The sequence below is a fragment of the Squalius cephalus genome (genome assembly GCF_949319135.1).
Source record: "Squalius cephalus genome assembly, chromosome: 4".
Taxonomy (NCBI): domain Eukaryota; kingdom Metazoa; phylum Chordata; class Actinopteri; order Cypriniformes; family Leuciscidae; genus Squalius; species Squalius cephalus.
In genome coordinates this window covers 5,670,090-5,682,717 of record NC_137125.1, presented here as the reverse complement: position 1 = coordinate 5,682,717, position 12,628 = coordinate 5,670,090, and positions in this window count along the sequence as shown.

Genomic DNA, 12,628 nt, shown 5'->3' with positions numbered 1-12,628 from the left:
TTCAAATTTTAATTATCATTAAAACCGTGTTTGATTATCGCGATTTTAATAACTCACTGTAAATCCTGTCCAGCCAGCAACAGTCTGACGCAGCGCGCAATGTTTTTTTTTATTTTTTATTCAAGAAAGGAATGGCGGAAGGCAGTGACCGTGCTCGGGAGATTTTTCCCTTTTAAGAGTACTAAATCTGAGGTGTGGTCATATTTTGGCTTTTACAAAAGTCCTGAGTGAAACTTAATCGAGGATGCTCACTACAATAGGAGGATCTTTGTTGACATCTTTGTACGCATGCGCGAGTGGTTGTGTGGCAACAAATCAAACAGTATTGCGGGCTGTAAAGACGCGACGAGCACTTTCAAGAGAGTTAGTGGGCAAAATCCACAATATATAAGCACTTTAACATCTGAAGACCGAAGGAGGTTTGGAGAGAAGCTCAAAATTTGTATTGGTGACAAAATCGAAGTTATTCAAAGCCCATATGAGATCTCCGCTGACTGTGCGTGCAACTCCCCAAACAGACGAGGCATTTATACTTGACGCAACTGTTTTGTTTTAGACTGAACACCAGACCATACAACTGATTTAGACGCGCAAACTGGGTGATGATGAGATGTACTAATATCCGTCTGCTCGGGCAGATTCGGCTCAAAGTCGTGCATCTGCGGATGCGGAGAGCGCGCGCTGTTAAGCCGAATCTGCCCGAGCAGACGGATATTAGTTTTTTTATTACCTTCGCGCTCATGCGGACGCGTCGAGTATAAACAAGGTTTTACAGCTCAGCCACTTGTTTTTTTCATATTTTTTTGCAAGTGGAAGATCTTGGTTTACATTTGCTCTTGGATGTGATCTTATAGGCTTGAAAAGGTTGGTGACCACTGCATAACGCAAACCCAGTCAAACGTTTGACAGCAGTATCTTCTATTCTATGCGCCTTATAATCCGGTGCGCCCTGTATATGAAAACAGTTATAAAATAGGCCATTCATGGAAGGTGCTCCTCTGCTTATAGTGCGGAAAATACGGTAGTCTGGATGCTGTGGATCGCGGTTTGGGACACCTGAATCAGAACGCGAAAACATATGACTCGGTTGATTTGACTCAGTTTTATTATTTTTTATTTTATTCAATCTTCTATAAATACATAGTCACTAAGACTTAGACCTACCATGAACAAAATGAGCCTCACAAACTCGATCAGTAACGTTAGGAATCCAGGCTTCGGAGCGTCCAGGTTCAATCGCCTAATTGCACGCAACCATTTCTTTAGTTTTTCGCGATCCTTTTCGGAGGGAATTCGAAAAAACTTTTTATCAGGCCCCCAACGAGCCGTACAATCGACCACACAGCAAGAGTGAACCATCATCTTCTCTAAATCCTCCTCCAAACGTGCAAAACAATCAAATTACAGGTATCTAGCGGTGTTTCCTGCCACACGATTCCCGTGATGCAACGCGGCAAACATAAACAATGACGTCACAAAAGATCCGCCTATAGGGGAGACACACTTCAAATCTGCCGCGTCGTCTTGTGTGACCATCACCCACTGTTTATAGCGAACGAAAGGCAAGTTAACTTTGACTTCAATTCCAAAACTACGACTGGGAAATAATTGGGCACAAAATGTTGTTTTGGGTTGAAATATTTTATCTCAATCACTTGAAATAAATGTGAAGCTTCCGCGAAGAAAAGTTCGCAGCAAGTGGCTTTGAGCCAAAGACGAACGATCAGGTTCAAACAAGACTATCTACACTTATTACACCGATTTTTTTTTTATCACACAATTATGGGGACATATTGAAATGAGATTAATGTTTTAAATCTTACCTGTTTATAAATCAATTTTGTACAGCGTACAAAACAATCGTCCAAAAACGGAGACGCAAGACGGCAAGTTGTATTTGAATGAAACGAGAGAGCGCGTCCGTTGCGATACATGGATGTGCGCCGTTATAATGCGTTGCTATTGACGACGGTCGTTATAAGGAAGGAAATGCCACAGAATATAATCTTGCTTAAAAAAGTGCATAGAGCTGCTGTTTTATTTGTTGTTTGTTGATTTTCAAATATTAAACTCTTTTTAGTGTGAGCATCAGTTCTTTTGGAACTCTTTCATCTCGTTTTAACAAAACTGTGATAATATTGATAATCACGGTAATTTTGGTCACTATAATCGTGATATGAAATTTTCATACCGTCCCATCCCTAGTACAAACACTCAATATACCCTACTTAACCAAATTACTACTAAATTAATAGCAAAACAAATCAGTAACTTCTTACATTCTACTTCGGGGTCATTAACTTCACCTCAGCAATCGTCTTATATTTCACCGGTGGGTTTTTAATGGGAAAGCCAAGGTTGGGCACCACAGAAATGTCATCAGAGCCACCGCACTGGATGTCAAATTCTCTGCCATCTCTACCTGGGAAAACAACCAAATTAATACACAGGTTAATAAACAGTAACATTAAATAAAAGCGTAAATATTTACATAATAAGCGAATAGATACTCACTGATGCAGCGTTTGATTTTTAGTAATTTCACTGGGCTTTTATTCTTATTTGCCTGCAAAAAACTGCATTAAAAAGTTGTTACCAGTCCGAGATGCTTTTTTCACAGGTCTGACATTGTGCACATATCCACAAATAACGTCTTTACTTTCCTCAACCTTAACTTTTTTGACCGGAGAACCCATTTAGCATGTGCTACCATAGATATCATATAATAAAGGCACATGTGAAAAAATTAACTATACATTTTGAACATGGAGACATTTAATCAACAAGTATTAAATGAAATACAAACGATGTTTTCACAGTGGAAAGGAAAAAAATATTTGTTTTTTTTTAGTTATACTGACCGCAAGTTTTTGTTTGTACCTTTTGGTTCTTGTACCTGAGTTGGATGGTTGCTCTATGTCAGATTGTGTTTCCTGGATGGCACAAGGAGATGTGTCTGTTGGTGCAGGACAGGGGTGCCCAATCCTGCTCCTGGCGATCAACTGTCCTGCACAGTTCATCTCCAACCCTAATCAAACACACCTGAAACAACCAATTAACGTCTTCAGGATCACTTGAAAATTAAAGGCAGGTGTGTTTGATTAGGGTTGGAGCTGAACTGTGCAGGACAGTCGATCGCCAGGAGCAGGATTGGGCACCCCTGGTGTAGGATGTGTTTCGTGTGGTGGTGTGTGCATTTGCAGTAAAGTATGATCAAACTCTGTATCTTCGAAGTCTTGTTTAGACTGTCCAGCTCTTTCAGTAGTGGCATCAGTCATTGCAGTTGTGTTGGTCTCCAGTGAAGCTATAGGCTCAATTCTGATGATAAACTCATTGTGTGTCATGACTTTCATTTCTGGTAGTTCAAGCAGACAATCAACAATATCATCATCAGATCTGCTGCGTTTTACATCAACAAGTGCGCTAACAATGCTATTGCCAATTTTTGCTTAATGTTGCCAGAGGAAGAATGGGATGTTTTAATGGACAGATATAAGTGTTTCTTATTTGTGCGCCATTTATTTCACAGTTTTGAGTGACTGAGGTTGTGGTGGGAACAAAGACTGCAGTGCCTTGAGATGGAATGCTTGTAAACTCAGAGTCTTTTGTCGTACTCAGACATGGTTTGTGGTCATACTGTCTCACTGAGATGTTTGACATACTATACCACTGTCCAATGTGAAGGCAGTGTTCGTCCCAGACTGGTTTGTGCAAGAAAAGTTCCACATTGTGTCCCTCACTCTCTTGCTGAGCAATTTTCACATGGAGAAATACCTATTGAAAGGGAAATTTACACAGATTAGTAAAATAGAGTATGTTAAAGCTGTTCTTTTCAATTTCAGTAATATTATATTGAGAATTGTGGCATCAAAGTTCCTATTAGGGGATCTCTATTAGTTAGTGGTTAATGATTAGGTAAAGAGTGAAGAATTACATCCATTTAAAATAGATACATCAATTTAAAATCAAATACTTAATTTTGTTATAAAATGTACTTACTCATTCATATTGGGAGCTGGTTTTTAGAATATGCTCAAATGGTAAAATTTTTGGATCCTCTTTTTGGGTGTTAAAAGTGAACCCGACATCTGCTACACATAATATTTTTGAATTGTGTTTGAAAAGAATGTCTGTCCTTCCAGAATACAGCTGTGAAGGTTTAACGGCTCCACGTTTTCCAGCTTAATGGGGTCTCCTAGGCAGGCCCGGAGTGGGTAATCGGGAGAATCGGGCGAATTCCCGGTGGGCCGCTTCACTTTTGGGCCGGTCGAGGATTTTTTATTTTATTTTTATTTTTCACATTTCAATGTCACGTTAGTTACATAGGCTACACACGTTTCGCATTCTGACACCGCAGCGCGCAGCCTCTGCATGGGTTGTACCATGTGAGGGAGTTCTCCCCTCCCCTCCTATAGAGTTGGTTGGGTCCGTAGTCCGTCTTTTCCAAAACGTTTTCTCAGGTAGGCTACCGCGGCACCGCCGGCGCCTACCGATAGCTGGGCCGGCCCTACCGTAACGCGTCAGGGAGGATGGATGGGAGGAAGAGGCCAGGAGGTTTGGAAGCTTTGTTTCCGCCACAGAATAAAACATTTTAAAAGATAATTGCAACTTTTTATCTCACAATTGCGAGTTTACACCTCGGAATTGTGACTTTATTTCTCAGAATTGCGACATATGAAGTCAAAATTGCGTGAAATAAAGTCGCAATAAGCAATTGCGACTTTATATCACGCAATTCTGACTTTATATCTCGCAATTCTGACTTTATAACACGCAATGTTATAAAGTCAGAATTGCGAGATATAAAGTCAGAATTGCGTGATATAAAGTCGCAATTGTGTGTTATAAAGTCAGAATTGCGAGATATAAATTCAGAATTGTGTGAAATAGTCGCAATTGCTGCTTATAAAGTCAGAATTGCAAGATATAAAGTCAGAACTGCGTGAAATAAAGTCGCAATTGCTTATAAAGTCAGAACTGCAAGATATATAGTCAGAATTGTGTGAAATAAAGTCGCAATTGCTTCTTATAAAGTCAGAATTGCAAGAAATAAAGTCAGAACTGCGTGAAATAAAGTTGCAGTTGCTTATAAAGTCACAACTGCAAGATATAGAGTCAGAATTGTGAAATATAAAGTCAGAATTGTGTGAAAAAGTCGCAATTGCTTCTTATAAAGTCTAAGTGAATTATTATTTAACGTTTACATTATATGTTAACCCATGGTATTAATACAAGCTACACAACAGTAAGAGCTGAACTGTTGCTTCATTTATCCAATTTAGAAAAAGTGCTAATTTGGAATTCCACCATGGAAAAAGTGGGCCGGTCTTGGGCCTGAAACTCCCGGGCTGAAAAGTGGCCCCACTCCGGCCCTGCTCCTAGGAGTTACATGGATAAAGGAGATATAGTTACTCTTCTGGTATAAAGAGTTTAAAGAGTAAAGTCACACAGTCTAAAAATAAGATTGTTCTTTAAAGGTTTTTTAAGGCGGGCATACACTGTGCGATTTTCGTCCGATTTTGAGCCGAATTCTGACTCGTACGACTCTTTTTCGGGTCGGGCCGATTTTCAGCTTTGTCGTGCGTCGTTTGTCGTGCAGTGTTCGTGCAGTGTACAGGGGGAAACGAGAGGCGATTAACCTCTCACGACCGGCAATCGGATGGTCGGATGAATTTCAGGCATGTTAGAAATTTTGGTCGCTCCTCGTGACTATATCGCACAGTTGAAGCAGAGCTACGAACCGATTGCCCTAAACTCAGTGTTTTTCCCCTCACTGCGCATGTGCGAAAACAGTTTCATCTGCAGCAAAAAACGAAAAAGGAAAAAAAAAAAAAAGAAAAAAGGGAGATCTTTAAGTTCCGTAGTTCAAAACTATTACTGTTGCTTACCTCCAGTTCGTGTTGCAAAATGGATTAACCATTACCCACTTCTTCCAAGCCACCTGCGATGTACACTTTGCCTCTTTTATTATATATAAAAAAATTGAAATAAAGCTGTTTTTAATTTTCATTGATGAATTATTGCAGTGTTCGGACATATTATAGACTGTTAATAATTATATGTATATAATTCATTGTAATCGACCTAAATGTTTTAGACAATTTTTAATGAGGAGAAGTAAGCTTCTAATATTTTATTATCCTCACAGCGCGTTGGTTATGCGGTGATGCGCTATGACATTGTTGCGTGGCTATTTAATTATAATAGCCTATCAGTTTAATAATAAAAGTAGCCTTCCCTAATAATAATAATAATACAATAATACTAGCCTACTAATAATTTAATATATAAATTGGAAATGCTAAATCTTCTTGATATTGATAGCTGATGCGTGTTTTGACAATATCTCTGAATAGGCTATGATATCGTCCATAGGCGCAACCCGGCACGAGGATTTATCGCGCTGATTCGCGCATATTTCACACGTATAGTGTGAGCAGTCAAGTCGCAGCTCGACGTTCGGACCGTACAGTGTGAGCACATAAATCCTGAGCTTTGGCTTTACATCGCATGCGATCTACTCGTTCAGTGTGAGTAGGTTCCTTGCTAAAATCGCACAGACATCGCACAGTGTATGCTCGCCTTTACGTTTAGTAACATTTCTTTTTATAATTGTATGATACTAATAAACCTTCATATATAAATGGTTCTTTGTGGTACAGTTTATGTTTTTTTTTTTTTAAAGAGGTGGGAATAAACACTTTAACTATCAAAGATGCATAATTAAAACATTAAAACAATTATTAAAACAAATTAAATAGCATCGACTCAACACATTCTCAAAAGTTAAATTATTTATCTAAAAATATCTTTCTTATTTTACCTTTCAAATTCTTTTATACAAACTTTATGCATAAACAATCCCAGTCACAAAATCATTAAAGCCACCAAATCAATCTTGAGGCTAGAAGTTAATATAACACCTGGCAGATTGAGGGGTAAAACAACCCCCAATATAATAAATATAAAAGAAAATAATATTAATGATAATAATAATAAAATACATATTTATAATATACAGATATTAATATTACTGAGAATAAACTTTAACACCATGGGTTCTATATAGTGCTTTCATTACAAATATTGTTTTATTTAGCTCCAAAAAGGGTTCTGCAATTGTTATGAGTCAAAGAACTGTAATTTGGTTCTGTTTAGAGCCATTTTTAAGAGTGCAAAACTACTTCAGAGCTAAAAGGTCATTGTGAATCTACTTTTCAAAAGAATAACATTTGTGACAGACTCACCAATCAATTTCTGATGCTTTAAATTGACCATGGAGTTCAGGCCTGAAGATTCTGACTGTTGAAACTATATCTTTTTGTTGCAATAATGCATCAAAAAAAAATGTTGGGGGGGACCTGTTTTATACAGCTCACCTGATGAATGTATCCAGTTACAGTAATCTCAGTGTTAGATGAACTTGCCATATCTATAAGAAATATCGTATGCACATTAAAAAACAATTTAAAGGGTACATAACATGCACAGTTTCACCTAATCTCATGTTAATCTTGAGTACCTATAGAGTAGTAGTGCATCTTTAATATCTCCAAAAAGTGTTTAGTTTTATTATATTTATAAAAGAAAAATACAGCTTTCCGATTCTCTCCGGAAAAAACCGAAGTCCTGGAGGCGGTGCTATAGAGTTAAGCGGTAGTGCTTGATTTCCAGCAAAAGACAGAAATCTGATCCAGTTGTACTTACATGAATGGGGTCTTTTATCACTGGGACCGCTCCACGTTTCAATAGCAAACGATTTGCAAATCCAGCGTCGACCTGGGCCTTGTTAATAAAACATTCGTCACTGAAATGGCCAGAACACACAACCGCACTTGGTACACTCCGTTGCTGCCCCGGAAAAACAAACTGCATCCACTGTTCCTGTAACACTGGGTTCTTTGGAAAGCTGAACACGGTAAGCTTTCCCTCACATCCAAATACACACTTTTTTGGAGACATTCTTGAACAAATCCTATGCAGCGCTGCCGATGATTTCCTGTTGAAGCGCGTCGATGTGCGCGGTCTCGCTCTCCTCTGGTCGACGTGTGCGCGGGCGAGCTTTTCCGAGAGAAATGCTCATATAAGGAGTTCCACTCTCATCTACGTCATTAGATCCACGATCGAAAAAAAAACAGCCGAAACTTGTACCAACCCGGAAGTAAGATTTTCGGCACAGAAATTCTCCGTTATTCGTCCAAAATATATTTTTTTAAATTTTGCCATGTTTAGCATGAGAATCCATCTCTTTAACACTGTAAACAACTCTGAATACATGAAACACCATTGTACCCCCCCTTTAAGATCAAATAATGCAATTATGACTTACAGGAGTCACGTGTATATAATGAATATGCAAAGTAAATGTTTGTGTTGATTTAACATAATGTGGTTATAATTATCAGGCATATGTTTTGTGATATAGTTATTTTTTTTAAATACACCAAACATTATCAGGAAAATATTAAAGTCATACTCTGAATTTAAAAATCATTAAGTACAGTATATTTGATTTATTGTAAATTTAAACATCCATAACCTTTTCATGCTTAAAACAGTTTTCACAGGCTGAATCTTGAGTTTGTAAGCTTTTGAATGATATAATCAACATCTATAATCAAAGTATAGGATACAATTGTTTTAAAAATGCAGTGGCAAGTGGGCCAGTAACAGTTAACAGATTAATGACTTGGTCCTTTTTTTATACCCTAATCAGGCAACGTGACCTGGGAATCACAACTCATAAAATCCTAAATGTATCAAATATTTCAAAAATTCTTTTGGATATGGTTTACTTGAGTCCAGATGATATAAAAAAAATTACATGAAATGATTTTTTGCTTATTTTCTACTCTTGCCTGTTTAAGGGTTAACATTGTACATCAATAATTTTAAACTATATAATCCCCTGGGTACATCGTAAAAACACACAAATGGTTTAGTGTGAACTGGATTCAGAATAACCTGCTACCAGGCTCTCATTCAGCACTATCTTCAATTTATTTGACGGTTTTGTGCAAGAGTGACGATGTAAAGGTATGGAAAAATATTACAGCCACTTTAGAAGAGTCGTGACACATAAACTTTGAGAGCTTCTCCCAGTCATCATTGGAGTGGGTGAATTTTACCTGGAAAGACAGAGACAGAGAAAAGTAAAAACCAATGCCACCCGGAAGACCACCGAAATACATGCCTGAGCGCCGAAACACTTACGTGACTGGCAATGGATGTCCGGACGTCCGTGAAGGTGGGGCAGCCGGGAAGGCCCATGGACTTGTTTTGGGACGAAGTGAAGAAAAGGTACTTGGCCGTGGGTCTGCCCGGCAGCTGGTCCTTAACCCGGAGGAACCGCTGCACCCACCCGAACTCCTCCTCTGTCAGGACGATCTGGGCCGCCCCAAACGCCATGTTCCTCTTGTGGTGAGCGACCTGTGGACACACAAGGAAAAAACGCACACATGCCACTCAGGAGAGGCAACAAACAGTTGTTTATCATGTAAAACTGCTGGTGGGGGAAGTGTTAATAATTTGACTCTATTTAGACTGAATAATTGCTATGGTATTCATACTAATGAAAAAAAAAAAAATGAAAGTAAACAATAGGTTAAGTGAAATTTTATTTTACTAACAATATAAGAGAGTCCACTTGAACGCTCCCGTAAGGCTCCCACTGCCCCAGTGTTAGGGAAGCCTGTGGAGCATTACAAAACACATGGATCCCTGCGTGCCCTTTTTGGAGGAGGCCTGTCAGACACATCCACCCTTTGCTCTCGGCTCGTGGACGCAGCAGATCCAGGTCTACAAGATCAATGAATAAACCATAAAGAAAGTGCCAATGAATGACTGCTTTGAGTAGCAACATTACAAATAATAATCTCGTTCACTAGATTTCAGATTGCTTACCGTGTTTTTCCAGCAATGTCCTCAACCAGACGCTGTGCCAGGAAAGCGTCCGCCGGAGTTCGCATGCGATAATGCTTTTCTGCGGTCTCGGGAGTGTGTCCCAAGAGCCGAGCTACCGCATTACATTAGACTGCAAAAGAACAAGCGAACCATGTGCACATTTATGTACTGTAGATTAAGTGTAAAAAAATACAGATATGCATAACTTAGCGTGGAGTCTATACAGGTCGTTGCAGGGGTTGTGGATCGGCCTTCCGGTGCTGGAAATAAAAAAAAAAATGGCCCTCTGCCGTCGCATCGTCCCCTGACCTGGGACCCTGGAGCATCACCGGCCGAATATGGTCAAAGTAGAGGCTGAACCACTGGGAAAAAGAAATAAATACATTTAAAAACACACGCGCACACACACACAAACAGTTATAATGTAATTTTGAATACAAACGTACATGTTCCTGGTCAGAGGAACTTCGGCCACTTGTGAGGCAGCCGTTTTGTGTTCCTTCACCGCCACAGACTCCCCTGCCATTCCTCAACCTGCAAACACACATGCGTGCACATTCGATGACTGGTCTCACAAATAATCAAAAGGTACACACACATCTGTGAACCAAAAGAGATCAGGAGGCATTGATAAAATAAAGAAAGTTACTAAAATACACTTACGGTCATGTTGGTTACGACACCGGGCCGCTGGAGGAGCTTGAGGATGACTATCGCCTCCAAATAGTAGAGGACCAGCAGGCGGTCGTTCTTGTCGAGCTCATCCCGGAAACGGCTTCTGGACCCTGGAGTTTCCCCATGACCGCCAGCCCAGGAAATCCATGAGAGCCAAATCGAGGATCGCCACGCAGTCTGCTGGAAGCTTCTCCTTCCCGTAACCCTGGTACCTGAGAAATAAAATAGTGATGTTGAGCTCACCTGCAATTTACACTTTAATAGATAAAAAAGGAGTGAAAAAAATCATAAAAAAACATAAAATTTTTGTGTCAACTCTTTGTTGACCTTCATGGACATATCCAGCCTGTATGCCATCCAGAGGATCAATGAAGTCTCTACAGTCAGTGTAGAGACTTTTGTCCTTGCTGTGAAGGCTGGTGGAAGTGAGGATGTACTTCATGAACCTTAAAGAGAGAGAAATAAATGATTGTTATAGCCAGAAGACAGCCTATCTGATAATTATTAGTTGACAGTTACATGATGTGTTTATTACGTTACACAGTCCTGACCTCTTGAGACTCCTCCAGTAGTTGAGCACCGTCTGCTTGGAGAGTTGGGTCTGGGTGAGTACATTAAAGTACTCTCGCACCTTCTCCACCTCCCGAACAAAAGACAGGCTCGGCTCATTGGGGTCCATGTAGTGCATGAACCGGGAGACATTTTCCACCTGTAATTATACATTACACATTAAAATCTGCAGGGCTGAATGTAAAACAGGTTAACATGTGACCACAACACACACTTTATGGATAGGAACCAAAATACATTTTGGGAACACTTTATTTAACATTTAGTACCAGTAAATTATGCATAAATAAATGCAAATAAACCTCAACTAAATCCTAACCTTACCCTAATACTATAGTAAGTACATGTATTAATATTACACATTACTTAAATATATAATTACACTGTAACAATGACACTTTAAAATAAAGTGTAACCTATTTTTTTTTCTTTAAATGTATTTTTTTCTCTATGTGTGTGTGTGCGTGACATTTAAAGCTATATTTTCTTTTCAATTACCTCTTGTTTGCTCCTCCTGTTGCCCAAGTCCACCCGTAAATAGTGGAGAAATCCATCAAGGAGGGGGTGTTTAATGGAGTGCTTCTCGTAGAGTCCCTTTTTTGCCATCTCCACCCGGACTTCAGAGGTCCACCGAGGCCCAGTGCTGCTGAAATCAAATAAACCAGGTGGTCAAATGATTGTCTATGTGTTCAAGAGTAATCATGTCCAATCTCTGCATCTGCTCTCTGTGAAGGATGATGTGAAACTTTACCTCTGATAGGACTCCTCATCGGACGCTGGCTCCGGTTCTGCTGGTTCTACAGCTGGCATCTGCATCTCAGCATCTGTCGAGGAGCTGTGAGGAACCGAAGATGGAGCAGGAAGGAGTGGAGGCATGTTCCTCACCACCAAGCCCTTCCTGTCCATTTCCTCTAAAGGAAAAACAGTGAATACACACACATTTGATGGAATATTGAGTATTGTTCTGCAATAGGTCAGAGCAGTGAGGCATACACATGTCACAGGTCGGGGTGGAGCGCCAGCAGGCCGCCCACCCCTTCGCTTGCGTGCCGCCCCTGAGGAGCCGGCCGTGGACACGAAGGAAATGGCGGACACAGAATTCAAAATAAATATACTCTTTATTAAATAATAAAAACAATCTTAAAAAGTCTCTTCGGCATTCTCTTCATGTATCTCAGCACATTTCTCTTCACCTTCGGACAGAGAGAGGAATGGACATAATCCACAGCTTCCGCATTCTCTTCTTCAGCGAGCTCTTCGCGTTTCTCAGCACAGCATTAGCAGGCTCTTCCAGCATTAGCGGGCTCTTCCAGCATTAGCGGGCTCTTCCAGCATTAGCGGGCTCTTCCAGCATTCACAGAGCCGGGCGGTCTCAAATGGTAAGTTTGGGCGCTTGATATATCAGAACCGTGTGAATCGTCACTTCAGGCACTGCATTCCACTCGCACACCTTGCATTCGGGCCAGCACTCACCCACCGG